This window comes from Scyliorhinus canicula, unplaced genomic scaffold (assembly GCF_902713615.1).
Source record: "Scyliorhinus canicula unplaced genomic scaffold, sScyCan1.1, whole genome shotgun sequence".
Lineage (NCBI taxonomy): Eukaryota > Metazoa > Chordata > Chondrichthyes > Carcharhiniformes > Scyliorhinidae > Scyliorhinus > Scyliorhinus canicula.
The window spans coordinates 83,873-104,647 of NW_024055815.1; the positions used below are offsets into that span (position 1 = coordinate 83,873).

Consider the following 20,775-nt stretch of genomic DNA (forward strand, 5'->3'; position numbering starts at 1 on the left):
TCTTTATCTTCTCTTCTCTAATCACAGGAAGTCGTACAGGTCACCCAACCAAGACACTACCCCCGGGCCTTCCACTTTAGTTGACAGTCTCTCATGTGGAACTTTGTCAAATGCCTTCTGGAAGTTCATATAGATAAAATCCATAGACATTACCTTCATAGTCCATACTCCATAGTCCACTAGCTTCGTCACATCTTCAAAAAATTCAATAACATTTCTTAAAAATTAACTTACAGGATGTGATAGTGACCACAATTCGATTACGTTTACTTTAGTGATGGAAAGGGATAGGTATATACCACAGGGCAAGAGTTATATCTGGGGGACAGGCAATTATGATGCGATGAGGTAAGTCTTAGGATGCATCGGATGAGGAGGGAAACGGCAGGGGATGGGCACAATTGAAATGTGGAGCTTGTTCAAGGAACAGGTAGTGCATGTCTTTGATAAGTATGTGCCTGTCAGGCAGGGAGGAAGTGGTCGAGCGAGGGAACCATGGTTTACAAAAGTAGTTGAAACACTTGTCAAGAGGAAGAAGGAAGCTTATGTAAAGATGAGACATGAAGGTTCAGTTAGGGCGCTCGAGAGTTACAAGTTAGCTAGGAAGGCTCTAAGGAGGGAGCTTAGAAGAGCCAGATGGGGACATGAAAAGTCTTTGGCAGGTAGGATCAAGGATAACCCTAAAGTTTTCTATTGATATTTCAGGAATAAAAGGACAACTAGGGTAAGAGTAGGGCCAGTCAAGGACAGTAGTGGGAAGTTGGGCGTGGAGTCCGAGGAGATAGGACAGGTGCTAAATGAATATTTTTCGTCAGTATTCAGACAGGAAAAAGTCAATGTTGTCGAGGAGAATACTGAGATACAGGCTACTAGACTAGAAGGGCTTGAGGTTCATAAGGAGGAGGTGTTAGCAATTCTGGAAAGTGTGAAAATAGATAAGTCCCCTGAGCCGGATGGGATTTATCCTAGGATTCTCTGGGAATCTAGGGAGGAGATTGCTGAGCCTTTGGCTTTGATCTTTAAGTCATCTTTGTCTACAGGAATAGTGCCAGAAGACTAAAGGATAGCAAATGTTGTGTCCTTGTTCAAGAAGAGGAGTAGAGACAACCCCGGTAACTATAGACCAGGGAGCCTTACTTCTGTTGTGGGAAAAGTCTTGGAAAGGTTTATAAGAGATAGGATGTATAATCATCTGGAAAGGAATCATTTGATTAGAGATACTCAACACGGTTTTGTGAAGTTAGGTCGTGCCTCACAAACCTCATGGAATTCTTCGAGAAGGTGACAAACAGGTGGATGAGGGTAAAGCAGTTGATGTGGTGTATATGGATTTCAGTAAAGCTTTTGATAAGGTTCCCCACGGTAGGCTATTGCAGAAAATACAGAGGCAAGAGATTCAGGGTGATTTAGCAGTTTGGATCAGAAATTGGCTAGCTGGAAGAAGACAAAGGGTGGTGGTTGATGGGAAATGTTCACACTGGATTCCAGTTACTAGTGGTGTACCACAAGGATCTGTTTTGGGGCCACTGCTGTTTGTCATTTTTATAAATGACCTGGAGGAGGGCGTAGAAGGATGGGTGAGTAAATTTGCAGATGACACTAAAGTCGGTGGAGTTGTGGACAGTGCAGAAGGATGTTACAAGTTACAGAGGGATGTAGATAAGTTACAGAGCTGGGCTGAGAGGTGGCAAATGGAGTTTAATGCAGAAAAGTGAGAGGTGGTTCATTTTGGAAGGAATAACAGGAAGACAGAGTACTGGGCTAATGGTAAGATTCTTGGTAGTGTGGATGAGCAGAGATCTCGGTGTCCATGTACAAAGATCCCTGAAAGTTGCCACCCAGGTTGAGGGGGTTGTTAAGAAGGCGTACAGTGTGTTAGCTTTTATTGGTAGAGGGATTGAGTTTCGGAGCCATGAGGTCATGTTGCAGCTGCACAAAACTCTGGTGCGGCCGTATTTGGATATTGCGTGCAATTCTGGTTGCCACTTATACGTGGGTTTGAGTAGGGTGATCATTGCTCGGCACAACATCGAGGGCCGAAGGGCCTGTTCTGTGCTGTACTGTTCTATGTTCTATCTCCGACAGTCACACCTATCAAATCTCAGCCCTTCAGCTGATTTTTGATTCAGTTTTCTCTCACTCATGTGCTTGTCCCGTTTCCTTTTGAAAACATCTCAGCACTTTCCTCAACTCCTTTCCATGGTAATGAGTTGAACATTCTGAACCTGTGATAAATAAATTTGTCTGTATTGCCCCCTTGGATTTATTTGTAACTATCTTGTATTTATGACATGTTGTTTATTGATGGTCACTCTCTCACATTGCCCCTCTCCAAACTACTGATAATTTAAAAGATTTATAGCAGGTCACTGCTTCATTTATTATTGTCGATAGAAAAAGGGCTCCACTCCATTTAATCTTTCCTGAGAGCTGTAATCTTTCATGTTATAAAAGTTATCACTGTCAATGCTGGATAGAATTCACAAAGAGACAAACCTTTCTGTTGGGTTCAGTTTGTTGTGTGCAAATTCTCCATTTCTAACCCCCTGTAAAAGTTTACAAAAGCTATCACTGTCAGTCTAGGATAGAAATTCTGAACAGACAATTTTAGTTTCTCTGGAACATTTTTCCCTCTCTCGTTCCCCCAAAGCTGTAAATCTCCGTCCCACACACTCTCCCTCCTCCTTGGGCTGAAATCCAAACCCATCTCACCATCTGCACCATTTCTTTCCTCCATTCCCAGTTTTCTCCCTCCCCCTCCTCTGCCTGGGTTCAGTTCTCCAGCTCCTGTCTGCAAACTGACAATAAAACCAATGGGTCTTATTGGGGGTTTGGGGCCTCCAGCGGGTGTTTGTGAATCCTCCCCGCCCACCTGCCAGGGTTTCCTTCCTTGCCAGAGATCAGAGTCCTCACTGATTTGAGTGCAAAGTGTAAGCTCTTATTTATTATCCCCCCTCCTGTGATGTGAACCACCCTCCAGTGTGTGAAGCAGGATGGTGCCCGTTAACCTGGGCCTGTTCCCGGGAGGGAGAAGCTCCGCAGCTGCAAACCAGGGAGCTGACAATGACGGTGAAGGGTTTGCATCAGCTCACAATGCCGGGGGACTGATTGACGGCAGTTTCGAGCCAATAGGAAGAGGGGGCGGGGCTGGAGGACCGAACAAGAGCGACTGGTCCTCCAGCCAATCAGAGTGAATGGGAGGCGGAGCAAATCCTGGGTTCTCGCTCCTTCCGCATGCGCCCGGCCACCCGGGCCTGTCTCAGGGAAAAGCCCGAGCAGCTTTCGCCGGCTTCAGCTCCTGTATCCTCACTTCGTATTCGGGGCTTCGGTCTACACGGAATGTCTGTGAAGCCTCCCGACCCATCCGCCGGCTCCATTCCTCCCTCCCTCCCTCATGACTCACCAAACCGAATTTGACCGGCTCACAATTTCCACCCAACCCCCTGAATCCTGAGTTGTAATCGGTACTGCGCATGCTCCAGCCTCACGTAGGAGAGCGGGCTCAGCCCCGCCTCTCATTCACTCCGATTGGTTGGAAGACCCGCTGCAACCACTCGGTCCTCCAGGCCTACCCCTCTCTTCCTATTGGACCAGAGCTGCCGTCAATCACTTTCTGGGCATTGTGAGCTGGAGCATGCGCAGTGCCTATGCTGGGGTCGGCCCGTTTCACTGAAATCCGGGAGAGGTTCCAAACCCCAATAAGATATTTCCGGGCCCGGGTTTGTATCGAGCGGGGTGACAGCTGCGGCCTGCTCCCGGTGACAGGCCTGAGTTAACGGCAGCCGTCTTTATAGAGGCTGCAAACCCGCAGGGGGCAAAACATCAGAGACAGAGTTTGTTGTAAAATGGGATATTGTAAAACAGGATGTCAGGGTTACAGTCAACAACTTCTATTTATATAACACCTTTAACATCATAAATCATCCCAGTCAGCTTCACAGGAACATTATAAAACAAAGTGAGACACCCAGACACAAAAGGAGATATTAGGACAGGTGGCCAAAAACTTGGTCAAAGAGGTGAGTTTTAAAGAGTCTGAAAGGAGGTAAGTGAGGTGGAGACGGGGAGGTTTAGGGAGGGAATTCAGCACTTGGGCCGAGGGAACTTAAAACCGTTGCGGAGTAATTAGAATCGGGGAGAGGGATAGAGTCGGTATGTCAGGAATGGAGATTGGAGCAGTGACCGAACAGTGGATTCAGTCTTCTCCATATTTGATTGAAGTTATTTAGTCAGCAGGAAGAGAACCAGAATGGGCCCTATATTGATATCCGGGAGAACTTAGTTCGAGAGCACGGTAGCATTGTGGATAGCACAATCGCTTCACAGCTCCAGGGTCGCAGGTTCGATTCCTGGCTGGGTCACTGTCTGTGTGGAGTCTGCACATCCTCCCAGTGTGTGCGTGGGTTTCCTCCGAGTACTCCGGTTTCCTCCCACAGTCCAAAGATGTGCAGGTTAGGTGGATTGGCCATGCTAAATTGCCCTTAGTGTCCAAAATTGCCCTTAGTGTTGGATGGGGTTGCTGGGTTATGGGGATTGGGTGGAGGTGTTGACCTTGGGTAGGATGCTCTTTACAAGAGCTGGTGCAGACTCAATGGGCCAAATGGCTTCCTTCTGCACTGTAAATTCTATGAGAGGGAGAGGAAGAACAAAGGAAACCCTAGAAGATTTGGAGAAACGACCTTCCCGATTGCTCGTCAAATCTCCACATGGTCAGTTCTGGACACAAAGTTCACATCTATTATTCTAATTGGACAGTCAGGGTGATTCAGATTATGTCTGTCACAAGTCATGAATCAAGTGACTTATAAAGCATATTCTTACGTCTAATTATATATCTTTGGGAAAAGGATACAGAAACAATGATCTAATACTTTATTTGGATTTCAGCCCAGGCAGGAGGGAGAGTGTGTGGGACGGGGAGTTACAGCTTTGGGGACAGAAGAGACTAAAATGTTCCGCAGAAACTGGAACTAACTTCTGAATTTCTATCCTGTACTGACAGTGTGACCTTTGTAAACTCCTTTTACAGGGCATTAGGAGACGATTTTCAGACAGGAAACACAAACTAAATATCACATTAAGATCTGACAGTGTCACTCAATTGATCAGGACCTGAATATCCTCAGACTTTAAATGTGGAATGAAAAATGTTTGTTCTGTTTGTGGGAAAATATTTCAAACATCAGTGTGACTGGAAAAGTACCAAGACACACATACCTGAGTGAGTGTGTTCCACTGAACTGACTGTGGAAAGAGCTTTAACCAGTTACAGCCTGAAAAAACATCACACCATTTACGAAGGGGAGAAACCATACACGTGTTCTGTGTGAGGACCAAGCTTCACTTGATTGTCTAAAGAGGAAACGGACAAAGACACTGACTCCATGGAGATACCGTCAAAACCGTGGGTATGATTTTCGCTTAGGGGGTTTCCAAAATGCGAGAGGTCCCGGATGAGCTCTGCAAAGCGCTTGACTGGGGAGGTGATGGTGTAGTGGTATTGTCACTGGATGATTAATGCTGAGATCCAGCACAATTCTCTGAGAATGCAGGTTCAAACCCCACCACGGCAGATGCTTCATTGTGGCTTGTATTTGAACTTGAATCTAATAAATCAGGGGCAACACAGTAGCACATTGGTTAGCACAGTTGCTTCACAGCTCCAGGGTCCCAGGTTCGATTCCCAGCTTGGGACACTGTCTGTGCGGAGTCTGCACATTCTCCTCGTGTCTGCGTGGGTTTAGTCCGGCTGCTCCGGTTTTCTCCCCCAGTCCGAAGATGTGCAGGTTCAGTGGAGTGGCCATGCTAAATTGTTCTCAGTGTCCAAAAGGGTTAAGTGGGTTTACTGGGTTATGAGGATAGGGTGGAAGTGTGGGCTTGAGAAGGGTGCTCTGTCCAAGGGCCAGTGCAGACTCGATGTGCCGAATGGCCTGTTCTGCACTGTAAATTCTATGATTGTGGAAGTTGGATGTTAAACAGTTTTGTGAGAATTAGGTCAAAGGAGCAAAGGGTAAGTCTCACAGACAAGATGAGCGCTGAGAGAGCATGATGGGAGATAGCAGGAAAAGAGGGGAAAGATGTGAGTTCAGAATTTGGTCTTCGAGGCAGTTTTACTGAGTGTTTTAGTGGAAGAGAAGCTGTAGAAACAGCTGATCGGATTGTTTCAGGGGCTGGTGGCTGACTGGTTTAGTGGAAGAGGAGCTGTAGAATCAACTGATCGGATTGTTTCAGGGGCTGGTTTAGCACAGGGCTAAATCGTTGGCTTTTAAAGCAGACCATGGCAGGCCAGCAGCACGGTTCAATTCCCGCACCAGTCTCCCCGAACAGGCGCCGGAATGTGGCGACTAGGGGCTTTTCACATTTGAAGCCTACTTGTGACAATAAGCGTTTTCATTTCATTTTCAATGGGTGGGGTTTTTCAGCCCTTCCTGCTGGCTGGATCTTCCAGTCCCACAGATCTCTCAGTCTGCTGTTCCGGTTCATTGGTTGTCTCATTGGGTTCGCCGTAGGCTTCTTGGTGTCTGTTGAAAAACTCCCGGTGCCTCATTCGCCTGATGAATTCCCTGGAGTGGAGAAACTACGATATCTTCTTTGCAGCCATCGACACATCATCGATGAAGACAAACATCTTGCCAAGGCCATCAACACTGCTTGCCTCCAAACAACCGCGCAACCTCAAACAGACCATTGATTACAGCAAACACCCCAGCATTCAGAACAGCGATCACAACACCACACAATCCTGCCATGGCAACTTCTGCAAGACGTGCCAGATCATCAATATAGGTACCACCATTACACGTGAGAACAGGTGTAATGGTGCGACTCGGCCAACGTTATTTACTTCACAGTCTACAGCAAAGGATGTCCCGCGGCGTGGTACATTGGCGAGGCCATGCAGACGCTGCGACAACGGATGAACGGACATCGCACAACAATTGCCAGGCAGGAATGCTCCCTTAGTCGGGGAACACTTCAGCGGTCAAGGGCATTCAGCCTCTGATCTTCGGGTAAGCGTTCGGCCTTCAGGATGCACGACAATGCAGAATGGCCGAGCAGAAACTGATGGCCAAGTTCCGCACACATGAGTACGGCCTCAACTGGGACCCTGGATTCATGTCCCATTACATGTGCTTGCAAAATCCTGCCAACTGTCCTGGCTTGTAACAATTCACACCTCTTTAACCTGTGATTATCCCTCTCTCCAGTTGCACCACATGGACCTGTAAAGTCTTAATTACCTGCAAAGACTCGCATTCAAAGTACCATTTGGCATCATTGAATTTTTCTACATATGTGTTTGAGGAACCCACATCATCATTCACCTGAGGAAGGAGCTGCACTCCTAAAGCTAGTGATTCGAAACAATCCTGTTGTACTTTAACCTGGTGTTCTAAGATTTCTTACTGTGCCCACCCCTGTCCAACGCCGGCATCTCCACATCATAAATGAGAGGCATTTAATGCTTCCGCCAGTTTTGAACCAGACACCTTTTGCGCGTTAGGTGAATGTGATAACCTCCATGCTACAGAAACAGCTGGAAGCACAGTACCAACGGACTTGTGCAATGTTCAACTGCACAGTCTTGCTGTAGCTTTCAATGGTTCAGCTGGGAGGCCGGGTCACTTATTACATGAAGACAGCTGTTCCTTTCAAACAGATGTGTCAATTTGTAAGACCATAAGATATAGAACTTATATTGAACTTTAGCATTTGTTCAGCAAATATCTAACGGAATAGTGCTCTGTTCAATCATTAATGCATCATTCTTATCTTCCTACAGAAAATTTCCACCAATGTTACTCAACATTTGTTTCATTATATAATGTTGAACATCTGTATATTTACTTGTTATATATGACTTCATTTTGAATTGACTAGCTCTCGAGTCTTCACTCTGAATAACTCCAAAATATATATCAATGAATTGCAAACATGACTGACCAAGAAAAGAAACCTTTTCACTGGGTAACAGAAATCCCATGGAGCTTTGTTCAGTTTGACCAGACAGCTTTCAAACAAAGTCAAATATAATTAAATGAAAGTGAATTGAGAATTATGTGTTGCTTATATTTGACCCCTCTGTGTTTTGGTGTGAAACGTTTTGCAGCCTAAATACCATTCATGTATAAGAAAGGAGGGGTGACAGCAAATCCGCACTGAGCCTGGATTTCCTCATCTTCCTGAGTGGCTTTTCCTGTTTCTCCAGCCTGAAGGCCGAATCTTTCAAAAATGTGGTTCAGTTAAATCTCTAACATTTCCTCTAATTCAGTTAGTGTATCATTTGTACATGTGGTAAGGTAACGATCAGAATGCTATACAGACTAAGTTATCACAGAGTTACATTGGACTCTCTTGGAACTACCCTTATGTGCGACTGGCCTCGTGTACGCCTGACAGCCTTCTGCTGGTAGCCGGATGTCACCTGACTGATGCCTGACGCCAACTACTGGTGGGAGGTCACACTGCTGAGTACATGTAATATTATATACAGGTTTATCATCACATCTCGTAACTTCTCAAAATTATCAAGTAATTTATTTTTTCAAACAAATTCTGATAGCCCTGCAGTTTCTATAAACATTTTGGTTGGTCATGTTATTTTTAAAAAAAAGATCTAGTCTTTGCAATATAATGACCTAACACACCAATTCACTGATCATAATCAATGTTCACTACTGAATAAACTTGAATTTAATTATTGTTTTTTGCAATTAAATCAATACATAGTTAATATAGAAAAGGTACAGAAGGTGAAATGGCTGCAGAAAGGCACGTGTTAAGAGGTATAAAAGGGCTTCCTTGACCTTATTACTAAGGCCAGTGAATACACTATGAAAATAACAATTTACGGGCAGCAAGGTGGCGCAATGGTTAGCACTGCTTCCTCACAGCGCCGAGGTCCGAGGTTCAATCCCGACCCTGGGTCACTGCAGTGTGGAGTTTGCACATTCTTCCCGTGGTTTTGTTGGTCTCACCCCCACAACCCAAAGATGTGCAGGGTAGGTGGATTGGCCACGCTAAATTGTACCTTAATTGGAAAAAGTGAATTGCGTACTCTAAATTTTTTTTATAATGAAAATAACAATTTAAAAACTAAATGTGATTACACATGCGTACTTAGCTTCCTACATTACAACAGTGAATATATTTCAAAAGTACTCCATTGGCTTTAAAACTCTTTCGGAGGTGCAGTGGGAGTGAGGTTTTATAGAAATGTACATTTGTTCTAATTGTCCGCAAACTTGGATATATTACACTCGGTGTCCTCACCAGATTAATTGATAAAGATTGAGTCTTAATTTTGTGCCAGAACCATGTCATTGACACCATTTTGAATATTCTACGAAAATCCAGACACACCATATGCACAATTATTTGTTGTAAAACACAGCGAGTTGTTGTGATTTGTAATGCACTGTCCATAAATGGTGCTGGAATCTCATTGGACTGTAACTTCCAAAAGGGAATTTAATGCATTCTGAAAAGAAAACAAAATAATCGAACTTTGGGATCAAATGGGTCGCTGTACAAAGAGCTGGAATGGAATAAATGGGCCAAATAGACTCCTCTGTGCTCCAGCAGCCTTGTGTCCATGTGAAGGGAGTGGGAACAACCTGGAACCTACTGCCTATGAGGTCGGAGTTGCAGAGATGACGGAAGGATTTCAATAGGAAATTAGACGGTTACTGAGAGAAATAAACCAACAGAGATTTGGGGATAGAACGGGGCAATGGACAGACTGGCTTCCTCCACAGAGAGCCGACATAATCGCACAAGACTGAATGGCGCCATTCCCCACCCTCCAGATGCTGTGATCTCAGGAGAGAAATTCAGCTGCTCCATTCACTCCAACTGACTGGAGTCACTTATCCTCATCTCTGGTGCCATCTAAGTGGCTGCTTTAGCACAGGGCTGAATAGTTGGCTTTATAGACTGAGGCAGGACAGCAGCATGGTTCAATTCCTGTACCACCCTCCCCAAACAGGCACCGGAATGTGGCGACTGGGGGCTTTTCACAATAACTTCATTTGAAGTCTATTTGTGACAATAAGTGATTTTTATTTTCCATTTCATTCTCGTTAATGTCCTCTACATCCTAACTATAGGGCTGTTTAGCACACTGGGCTAAATCAGCTGGCTTTGAAAGCAGGCCAGCAGCATGGTTCGATTCCGTAACAGCCTCCCCGAACAGGGCGCTGCAATAGTGGCGACTAGGGGCTTTTCACAGTAACTTCATTGAAGCCTACTCGTGACAATAAGCGATTTTCAATTTCAATTTCAATTTTTCAATTTTCAACTAAGAACTTCACATCTTTCCTAAAGTATATAGGATTCCATATATAGGATTCCATTCTAGAGGGATAGAATTGAAAAGCACGTAGGAAATGTTCAACTTGTTCAGAACCAGGGTTAGACTACACTGGGAGCTCTGTCAACATTGGTGATCTCCATTTAGAAAAAGGAAATTGAAGCACTGGATAAGGTGCAACAATGATTCATAATGTACTGAACTGAGAAGCATTTAACACTCAGGAAAGGCTGGGGCTGCTTTTTCTCTGGAAAAGAGAAGACTGATGGGTGATCTGATGGAAGTCTTTAACATTATGAAGGGATTCAATGAAATGAAATGAAATTCAATAATCCAATAGGAATTTCAGCAGTAACCTCTTTACCGAGCGAGTGGTGAGAATCTGGAACTCACTCCCACAGCTAGTGGTTGAGGTGAACAGCATGAATACATTGAATGTAAAACTAGATACATACATGAGCGAGAAAGGAATAGAAGGAGATGCTGATAGGGGAGATGTAGAGGGGTGGGTGGAGGATCACGTGGAGCATAAATACTGACACAGACCATAGCTAACCTCAGCCGGTATGTGCACCTCATAACCTGATAGTTTTTTTCTGTGAGAAGCGCCAAGATAAATTAAACAAAAGGACCATGTAACCACCATAGCCCATCTTCATGGCAATGTGGCATGATTTTTGGGGTTTCCATACAGAAAAGAGAATGAAACATCTAACCTCCAAACACCCTTTCTCTCTTTGATCCTTGTGAAATGTGCAACCAGATATTCGCAAGAAGGCTCAGAGAGAATCAGCCCACTGGAGACGAAGCCATGAGACCGGCCAGTCCTCTGACCATCCCCATTGACCAACAGAATGAACAGAATGCAGTCCTGGATGTAATTGAGAACAGAAACAATAACAGCAGAATCCAATCCCTGTAATCAGTTCTGAACTTGTTGGTGTCTCAGAAAGTGCGATGAATTACAAAACCCTTCGCACATTGAGGACAGGTGAACGGCCTCGCCCCAGTGTGAACTCCTTGTTATGACTGCGGACAGCATAACCAAGTGAATTGCGCAAATAAGATGTAAACTGGTGTGATATAATCGGGATTATGGAGACATGGCTGCAGGATGACCAGGGATGGGAACTGAATATATTCAGTATTTAGGAAGGAGAGACAAAAAAGAAAAGGCAGTGGAGTGGCAGTGCTGGTTAATAATAATCTTTATGCTTGTCACAAGTAGGCTTGCATTAACACTGCAATGAAGTTACTGTGAAAACCCCCTAGTCGCCACACTCCGGCACCTGTTCAGGTATAATGAGGGAGAATTCAGAATGTCTAATTCACCTAAGTCTTTCAGGACTTGTGGGAGAAAACCGGAGCACCTGGAGGAAAACCAGCAGACATAGTGAGAATGTGCAAACTCTGCACAGACAGTGACCCAAGCCAGGAATCGAACCTGGGACCCTGGCGTTGTGAAGCAACAGTTCTAACCACTGTGCTACCCATGAGGCCCATGGTTAAAGAGGAAAATAATACAATAGGGAGGAAAGATATTAGCTCCGACAATGTGGAAGCTGTATGGGTAGAGCTGAGAAACACCAAGGGGCAAAAACATTAGTGGGCATCGTATATAGATCCCCAAACTGCAGTGGTGATGTTGGGAATGGCATAAAACAGGAAATTAGGCTGATTGTAAAAGTTTCTATCGGTAAGGGAAGAGAAAAAGATTGGTGAAGACAAGTGTACGTTCCTTACAGTCAGAAACAGGGGAATGTATAATACGAGGAACAAAGAAATGGCTGAGCAAATAAATACATACTTTGGTTCTGTCATCACAAATGAGGTGCTGGTTTAGCACAGTGGGCTAAACAGCTGGCTTGTAAAGCAGAACAAGGCCAGCAGAGCTGGTTCAATTCCCATACCAGCCTCCCCGGAATGTGGCGACTAGGGGCTTTTCACAGTAACTTCATTTGAAGCCTACTTGTGACAATAAGCGATTTTCATTTCATTCATTTCACATATCAGATACCAGAAATGTTGGGGAACGCCGCAATTAGTGAGAGAGAGGAACTGAAGGACATCAATATTAGGAGAGAAATGGTGTTGGTGAAATTGATGGGATTGAAGGCTGATAAATCCACAGGGACTAATAATCTGCAGCCCAAAGTACTTAAAGAAGTGGCTGTAGAAATAGTGGAAGCATTGGTGGTCATCTTCCAGGATTCTATAAACTCTGGAACAGTTCCTGCAGATTGGAGGGTGGCTTATGTAACTCACTATTTAAAAAGCGATATAGAGAGAAAACCAGGAATTATAGACTAGTAAGTCTGACATTGACAGTGGGGAAAATTCTAGAATCCATTATCAAAGATTTTATCACAAAGCACTTAGAAAACAGTGGCAGGATCGGACAGAGTCAGCATGAATTTATGAAGAGGAAATCATGCTTGACAAATCTACTGGAATTCTTCGAGGGTGTAACTGGTAGAGTTGATGAGGGGCAGCCAGTGGATGTGGTATATTTGGACTTTCAGATGGCTTTTGACAAAGTCCCGCAGAAGAGATTAGTGTGTAAAATTAAAGCACATGGGATCAGGAGTACTGTATTGGGATGGATAGAAAACTGGTTGGCAGACAGGAAACAAAGTGTCGGAATTAATAGGTCTTTTTCAAATTGTAAGGCAGTGACTAGTGGGGTACGGCAGGGATTGGTGCTCGATCCCCACAGAGTCACAACATATATTAATGATATTTTAAAATATTGAAAGTACCCAATTCTTTCATTTCAATTAAGGGGCAATTGAGCGTGGCCAATCCGCCTATCCCGCACATCTTTGGGTTATGGGGGTGAGACTCAAGCAGACATGGGGTGAATATGTCTCCACACAGACAGTGTTCCTGGGCAAGATTGAATCCTGGTCCTCAGCACCGTGAGGCAGCAGTGCTAACATCTGTGCCACCCCATATATTAAGGATTTAGATGAAGGAACAGAATGAAATAACTCCAAATTTGCAGATGACACCAAGTTGCTTGGGAGGATGAGCTGTGGGGAGGATGCAGAGATCCTTCGGTGTGATTTGGACAAGTTGGGCGAGTGGGCAAATGAATAGCAGATACAGTATAATTTGGAGAAATGCGAGGTTATCCACTTTGGTAGCATAAACGAGTAGGCAGACTATTAGCTGAATGGCCATAAATTAGGAGAGGGGAATGTGCAACGAGACCTGGGTATCCTTGTGCACCAGTCACTGAAGGTAAGCATGGAGCTGCAGCAGGTGATAAAGAAGGCAAACGGTATGCTAGCCTTCATTGTGAGCCGATTCGAGTACAGGAGCAGGAATATCTTGCTATTATTACACAGGGCCTTGGCGAGGCCATACCTAGAATACCTGTGTGCAGTATAATCTCCTTATCTGAGGAAGGATGTTCTTGCTCTCGAGGGAGTGCAGCGAAGGTTTACCAGATTCCTGGGATGATGGGACTGACGTACGAGGATAGATTGAATCGGTTGAGATTGTATTCCTTGGAGTTCAGAAGAATGAGGGATCTCATAGAACCTAAAATATTCTAACAGGACTTGACAGGGTAGATGCAGGAAAGATTTTCCCAATGCGGGAGTGTACAGAACCAGAGGTCGCAGTCTGAGGATACGAGGTAGACCATTTAGACAGAGATGAGGAGAAATTTCTTCAACCAGAGAGTGGTGAGCCTGTGGGATTTGTTACCATAGGAAATAGTTGAGGCCAATACGTTGTATGTTTTCAAGAAGCAGGTGGATATAGAACTTAGGGCGAAGGGAATCAAAGGATATGGAGGGGAAAGCGAGATTGGGCTATTGAGTTGGATGATAAGACATGATCATAATGAATGGCAGAGCAGGTGCAAAGGGCCAAATGGCCTTTTCCAGCTCCTATTTTCAATGTAATCCCTTCCCACACTAAGAGCAAGTGAATGGCCTTTCCCCAGTGTGAACTCGCTGGTGTATCTGCAGGTTGGATAACTGAATGAATCCCTTCCCACACTGAGAGCAGGTGAATGGCCTCTCCCCGGTGTGAACTCGCTGGTGTGTCTGCAGGTTGGATAACTGAATGAATCCCTTCCCACACTGAGAGCAGGCGAATGGCTTCTCCCCAGTGTGAACGCGCTGGTGTGTCTGCAGGGTGGCTAAAGCACGGAATCTCTGCCCACACTGAAAGCAGGTGAGTGGCTTCTCTCCAGTGTGAACTCGCTGATGTATCTGCAGGCTGGATAACTGTGTGAATCCTTTCCCACACTGAGAGCAGGTGAATGGCTTCTCTCCAGTGTGAACTCGCTGGTGTACCTGCAGGTGAGATAACCGAGTGAATCCCTTCCCACATTGAGAGCAGGTGAATGGCTTCTCTCCAGTGTGAATTCGCTGGTGTACCTGCAGGCTGGATAACTGAGTGAATCCCTTCCCACACTGAGAGCAGGTGAATGGCTTCTCTCCAGTGTGAACTCGCTGGTGTCTCCGAAGGTGAGATAACTGAGTGAATCCCTTCCCACACTGAGAGCAGGTGAATGGCCTCTTCCCAGTGTGACTGCGTTGATGAATCTCCACCTCGGATGGGGCTCTGAATCCCTTCCCACAGTCCTCACATTTCCACGGTTTCTCCATGTTTTGGGTCTCCTCGTGTTTCTCCAGATTGGACAATCACTGGAAGCCTTGGCTACACACAGAATATGTGCACTGTCGCTCCTCACTGAGAATGGTGTGGTGTTTTTTCAATTTGTGCAACCCGCTGAAAATCTTTCCACAGTCAGTTCACTGAAAGTCTCTCAGTCGGGTGTGTGTTGTGTGGGTCTCGGTGCTTTTCCAGTCACACTGATGTTTCCACAGTCAGTTCACTCAAAGTCTCTCACTCAGGTGTGTGTTGTGTGGGTCTCGGTGCTTTTCCAGTCACACTGATGTTTCCACAGTCAGTTCACTGGAACTCTCTCACTCGGTTGTGTGTTGTGTGGGTCTCGGTGCTTTTCCAAGTCACGCTCACATTTAAAATCTTTTGAAGCCGACAGATCAGACAACCATTTGTCCTTCTCGTCGATGATATTCAGAGCCCGATGATATTCGGATTAGAAGGAATCGAGCGGGTTTGTCACATTGAGATGTGATGTTTGAGATTTCTGTCTATAATTCCTCCTCTTCCAATATCCTTTAAAATCAATTTTCAAAAGTCATCATTGTTAGTACAGGATAGAAATTCAGAACAGACAATTCTAGTTCCTATCGAACATTATTTAGTCTCTCGTTCTCCAAAAGCTGTAAATCTCCATCCCACACAATCTCCCTCCATTCTCACTCTACTGTATCAAATATTCATCCTCCCATTTCCCCTGAAGATGCTGATTCATGTTGATTGACAGATCCAAGCTCAGCTCACTGCTTCCTGACGAGGACAGAGATTAGAATAGGAGAAAGAGTAGGCCATTCGGCCCACCGAGTCTGCTCATCCATTCCCACACGATCCTCATATCCCTTGATATCTTCAACATCTAGAAACCTATCAATATTTGTCTTGAGCATACTTGATGACTGAGACTCCACATTCCTCTGGGGTAGATAATTCCAAAGCTTCACCACATCCACGAGTAAAAAAATCCCTCCTCATCTCAGCTTTCTCTCTATTTTCTTGCCTGAACCCCATAACCCTTAACTCCATTGACAATAAAATATCTGTCCAACTTGTGCTTCAATATATTCAATGACACCCCCCTTGACTCTACTGCTCCCTGTGGAAGAGAAATCCAAAGACTAACCTTCAGAACATAATATTCTTTATTAGAGTCACAAGTAGGCTGACATTAACTCTGCAATGAAGCAACTGTGAAAAGCCCCTGGTCGCCACACTCCGACACCTGTTCGGGTACACAGAGGGAGAATTCAGAATGTCCAATGTCACCTAACAGCACGTCTTTTGGGATTTGTGGGAGGAAACCGGAGCACCGGGAGGAAACCATGTAGACACGGGGAGAACGTGCAGACTCTGCACAGACAGCGACCCAAGCCGGGAATCGAACCCAGGTCCCTGGCGCTGTAAAGCAACACTGTGTGACGGTCCACTACATTAGATATATCTCTTCCCAATATTAATTTACTGCCCCCTTAAACGTCAGCCATCTCCTGGGGAAATCAGCCCTTAAATTGGTAACATTAGGAAAGAGACCATCCTTTTCGCCAGACAAATAAATGAATGAAGCTGAGGGACACTGCATTCTGAAGGACAAAACTCGGGCACTAGGACCTGGCCGGGTGAGACTACGAAGCCTCGCCCATTCCAGACGTCACCGCGCATGCGCGTCGCTCCATTTGAATCAAGATGGCGGCTGTTGAATTGTGCCTGATATCGGGAAAAGACCCGAAGCTGCAAACGCAGGATCTACAGGTACGTCTTCCTGGTTTAGGGCCTTCACGCGGTGTTTAGAAACTCTCTCACTTCATAGTGGGCTCTATCGCTTCCTCCGAATTTCCGCATCCTTACCCGCTGCCCAGGTGGCAAAGAACCATCTCTTTCCCAGGCGCCATCACACGCCGCGCATGCTCCAACTACTCCCGGGCAATGCGGCTGCGCACTGCTGTCCTGCGGTGTCGATCGGGGACATTCAGCACTGCGGCGAATGCCGGGTAATGGAAGCGCCATTGATCATCCCAATTAGTGACTAGTGATTTCTGTTTGCTGTGATGTGAAGATTGGGCGAGTGGGATAAAAATCAAGGGGCAGCACGGTAGCATGGTGGTTAGCATAAATGCTTCACAGCTCCAGGGTCCCAGGTTCGATTCCCGGCTGGGTCACTGTCTGTGTGGAGTCTGCACGTCCTCCCCGTGTGTGCATGGGTTTCCTCCGGGTGCTCCGGTTTCCTCCCACAGTCCAAAGATGTGCGGGTGAGGTGGATTGGCCATGCTAAATTGCCCGTAGTGTCCTAAAAGTTGTTGGGTTACGGGTATAGGGTGGATACGTGGGTTTGAGTAGGGTGATCATTGCTCAGCACAACATTGAGGGCAGAAGGGCCTGTTCTGTGCTGTACAGTTCTATGTTCATACATAAATCCAAGTAAGAGGGAGACATGTGGCGTAGTGGTCAGCAGTGGGACTAAATCGCTGAGGACCTAAGGCTGGACTGGGATTGTGTCCATTGCTTTCTGTAGTTTCTGATGGTCTTGGGCTGAGCAGTTGCCACAGCAGGCTGTGATGCAGCCAGATAGGATGTTTTCCTATCATGTTTTCCTGTATCTGTAAAAAGCGTACGACTCAACATGAACATGCTGGATGTCCATAGTTTCCTGAGGAAGTATCATAGATATCATAGAATTTACAGTGCAGAAGGAGGCCATTCGGCCCATCGAGTCTGCACCGGCTCTTGGAAAGAGCGCCCTACTCAAGGCAACACCTCCACCTTATCCCCATAACCCAGTAACCCCACCCAGCACTAAGGGCAGTTTTGGACACGAAGGGCAATTTATCATGGCCAATCCACCTAACCTACACATCTTTGGACTGTGGGAGGAAACCGGAGCATCCGGAGGAAACCCACGCCCACACGGGGAGGATGTGCAGACTCCGCACCGACAGTAACCCAAGCCGGAATCGAACCTGGAACCCTGGAGCTGTGAAGCAATTGTGCTATCCACAAGGCTACCGGCGCTGTTATGTTTTCCTGGTCGTAGCGTCGATGTGGGAAACCCTATCCATCTAATATTGGAAAATAGATATCTAACGAGAGGGAAATCAATTTGTGTATCCTTCTTAGCGTGACCAATCCACCTACCCTGCACATTTTTGGGGCTGAGATCCATGCAGACACAGGGAGAACAATTTATGTATCCTTAATGAACATTGATATGCAGAGAGGCAGATGAAAAGCCTTTAAACATCTCACTTGGCACAGAACTGTCTGAAACTCGAAACAGGAGCTTCAGGAAATCAAAGTACCGACAAATACCCAACTGCCCAGTTGATGGAAGACATTCTTAAAATATAAATTTTTGGACCTTAGTTCGAATCCCGGCTTGGGTCACTGTCTGTGCGGAGTCTGCACGTTCTCCCCATGTCTGCGTGGGTGTCCTCCGGGTGCTCCGGTTTTCTCCCACAGTCCACAGGTTAGGTGAAATGGACATTATGAATTCTCCCTCAGTGTACCTGAACAGTAACTTCATTGCAGTGTAAGCCTACTGGTGGCACTAATAAAAAAAAGACATTCACTCACTTGACTGAGCAACTCAGGTTCCAGCCCTCAAGTCTGGTGACAGACCTCACTGCTCCCTTGCCCTTCTGGCCTGTGAGCTCCTCTTGCTGCTGTTTCCCAGACAATCAGTGTCCACTGTCCTACATTACTCTGTCTGATGGAGTTCAGAGGCTCAGAGGAGGAAAGAAATGAGCACATGAATCTGAATTCAGAAATTGAGTTAAAGAAACATGATAAACTGAAGGATTTAAGTCACAGTATTTGATTGCAATTAATATATTAATTTTGTCTAACACTTATGCGGAATGGAAGCAAATTATGTTTATTATTTTATATTGATCTTCTTTTCTATGGTTTTGACACATCTTTCTTTTTTCTTACATTTAAATGGTGGACCATGCTACCTAGAATTCTCTGCATGGGCGAATACAGATATTTTAGTTTATTAACAACTCCATATTACAAAAGAACACAGCTGAATACAAAACAATCAGCAATACAGTAAAAATATACACAATACACCAAAACTGGACATTCTGAATTCTCCCTCAGTGTACCCGAACAGACACCAGAATGTGGCGACTCAGGGATTTTCACAGTAACTTCATTGCAGTTAATGTAAGCCTACTTGTGACAATAAAGATTATTGTTATGAAACAGAAACCAATGAATAATCAACAAGAAAACAAAACCGCCAGATTTCACGCCAGCACACGCCCACCACCACATCAGTAGAAAGGCTCCCAAACGAGCAGCACAGACCATTGGTAAAGGACACACTTATATGGGGCATGGCGGAACAGAGAGAGAGAAAAAAAAAAACACACCCCTCCCAAGAGGGAGCACAGTTCAACCCAGAAACAGTTGTGTGTGTGAGTGCATCCCATCTTAATCAAAAAGACTGGAATGCGCAGGTACAGAAAGTCTGGGCAGACCAATTATGAGCAGGGTTCAGTTAGGATGGGCATTGGATGCAGAAGCAATTTGGGCTGGAGTGGAGATGGTGGAGATGCTGCTGGGTTTAACCCATCGGACTGGGACTTAGGAAGACGAACAGGCCATTCAGCCCTCCAAGCCAGTTCCACCATTTAATAATATCAGGGTTGACCTGGTTGTGGTCTCAGTTCCCCTTTGCCTGTCTGCACCACCCACCTGCACCCAGAATGCTTGTCTCCCTTGTCTATCAAAAATCTATCACCCAACTCTGCCTTAAATAAATTCAATACCAGCATCCACTGTTCTCTGGGGAAGTGAATTCGACAGACTAATGAACCTCGGAAACAAAAACATTATCCTCATTTTAGTCTTCACGTTTTCCCCATCTCGCATTCTTAAAGTGTGTCGCCTCGTTCTAGTCTTTCCCACGGTCCAAAACCGTCCTCATTTTTTTCCTCCTCTGAGCCTCTGAACTCCATCAGAGTAATGTAGGAGAGTGGACACTGATTGTCCTGGGAAAGGTGTGTAATCGGCGGGGCTTCGTTATCTATTCCCGGCCTGGTCCTAGTGCCCGAAAAAGCATCGTTCTGGCAACAAGTTAAATAACTTCACCCATCCCCAGGCTGCAGTCGATAAGAGTGCATGAAGCCATGTATATATTCAGGGTGAGAGGTTACAGCCTCTGTACAGTTTCCTGCAGGGGCTGCTCCTCAACTTTGGTTACACTTGAGCCCCAGGCTCCTAATCTTTGGCTGTCCAGTGTGGAGGAGGCTGGGTAAATCAGAAGTACTTCTCCTGGACCTGTTCTTGGATCTGGTTAACACAGAAATTTGTTGAACCTCAATGAGCAGTTTCTCTGGAGGTTGGGCGCCTGTCAGACTGCCTTACAACGTTTCATTGAAAGGGAGCAGTGGTGTCCACTGGTACGCTTGCTACCTTCCACAACTGGTGGGAAACTCGGTACAGAGCAACTCCAAAACACTGGAAGCAACATTCTGGTTTAGTTAGGAAGCTTCCCTGTGATTTTGTTGCTAATTTTGTCTTCTTTCAGTTTGTTTGGAACACTTATTTGGGGTAACAAGTGATAAAAGATTAGTCCACAGAAACTGGAATTGTCTATTCTGAATTTCTATTGCTATACAGTGATGATGTTTGTAAACTTCTTTTACAGGGTATTAGGAGAAAACATTTTGCAAGTGGAAACTCAAACAAAACATCACAGAGATGTAACGGAATCATTCACTACATCAAAATCTGAACAACTTCAGAGAATGTGGAAGGAGAAATGTTTCTCTGTTCTATTGGTGGGAAAATATTTCAAACATCAGTGTGACTGGAAA

At 45.3% G+C, this 20,775-nt stretch overlaps 1 long non-coding RNA gene across 1 annotated transcript; it reads right to left on the reverse strand.

Annotated features, from left to right (window-relative positions):
* Positions 1-15,273: 15,273 nt before the first annotated feature.
* On the reverse strand, positions 15,274-16,940 carry LOC119961101. The gene is made up of 2 exons (XR_005459592.1): positions 16,799-16,940; positions 15,274-15,472 (listed from the first exon to the last, which is right to left on the reverse strand). It is a non-coding gene; the product is annotated as an uncharacterized LOC119961101 (long non-coding RNA).
* Between the last annotated feature and the right edge of the window lie 3,835 nt (positions 16,941-20,775).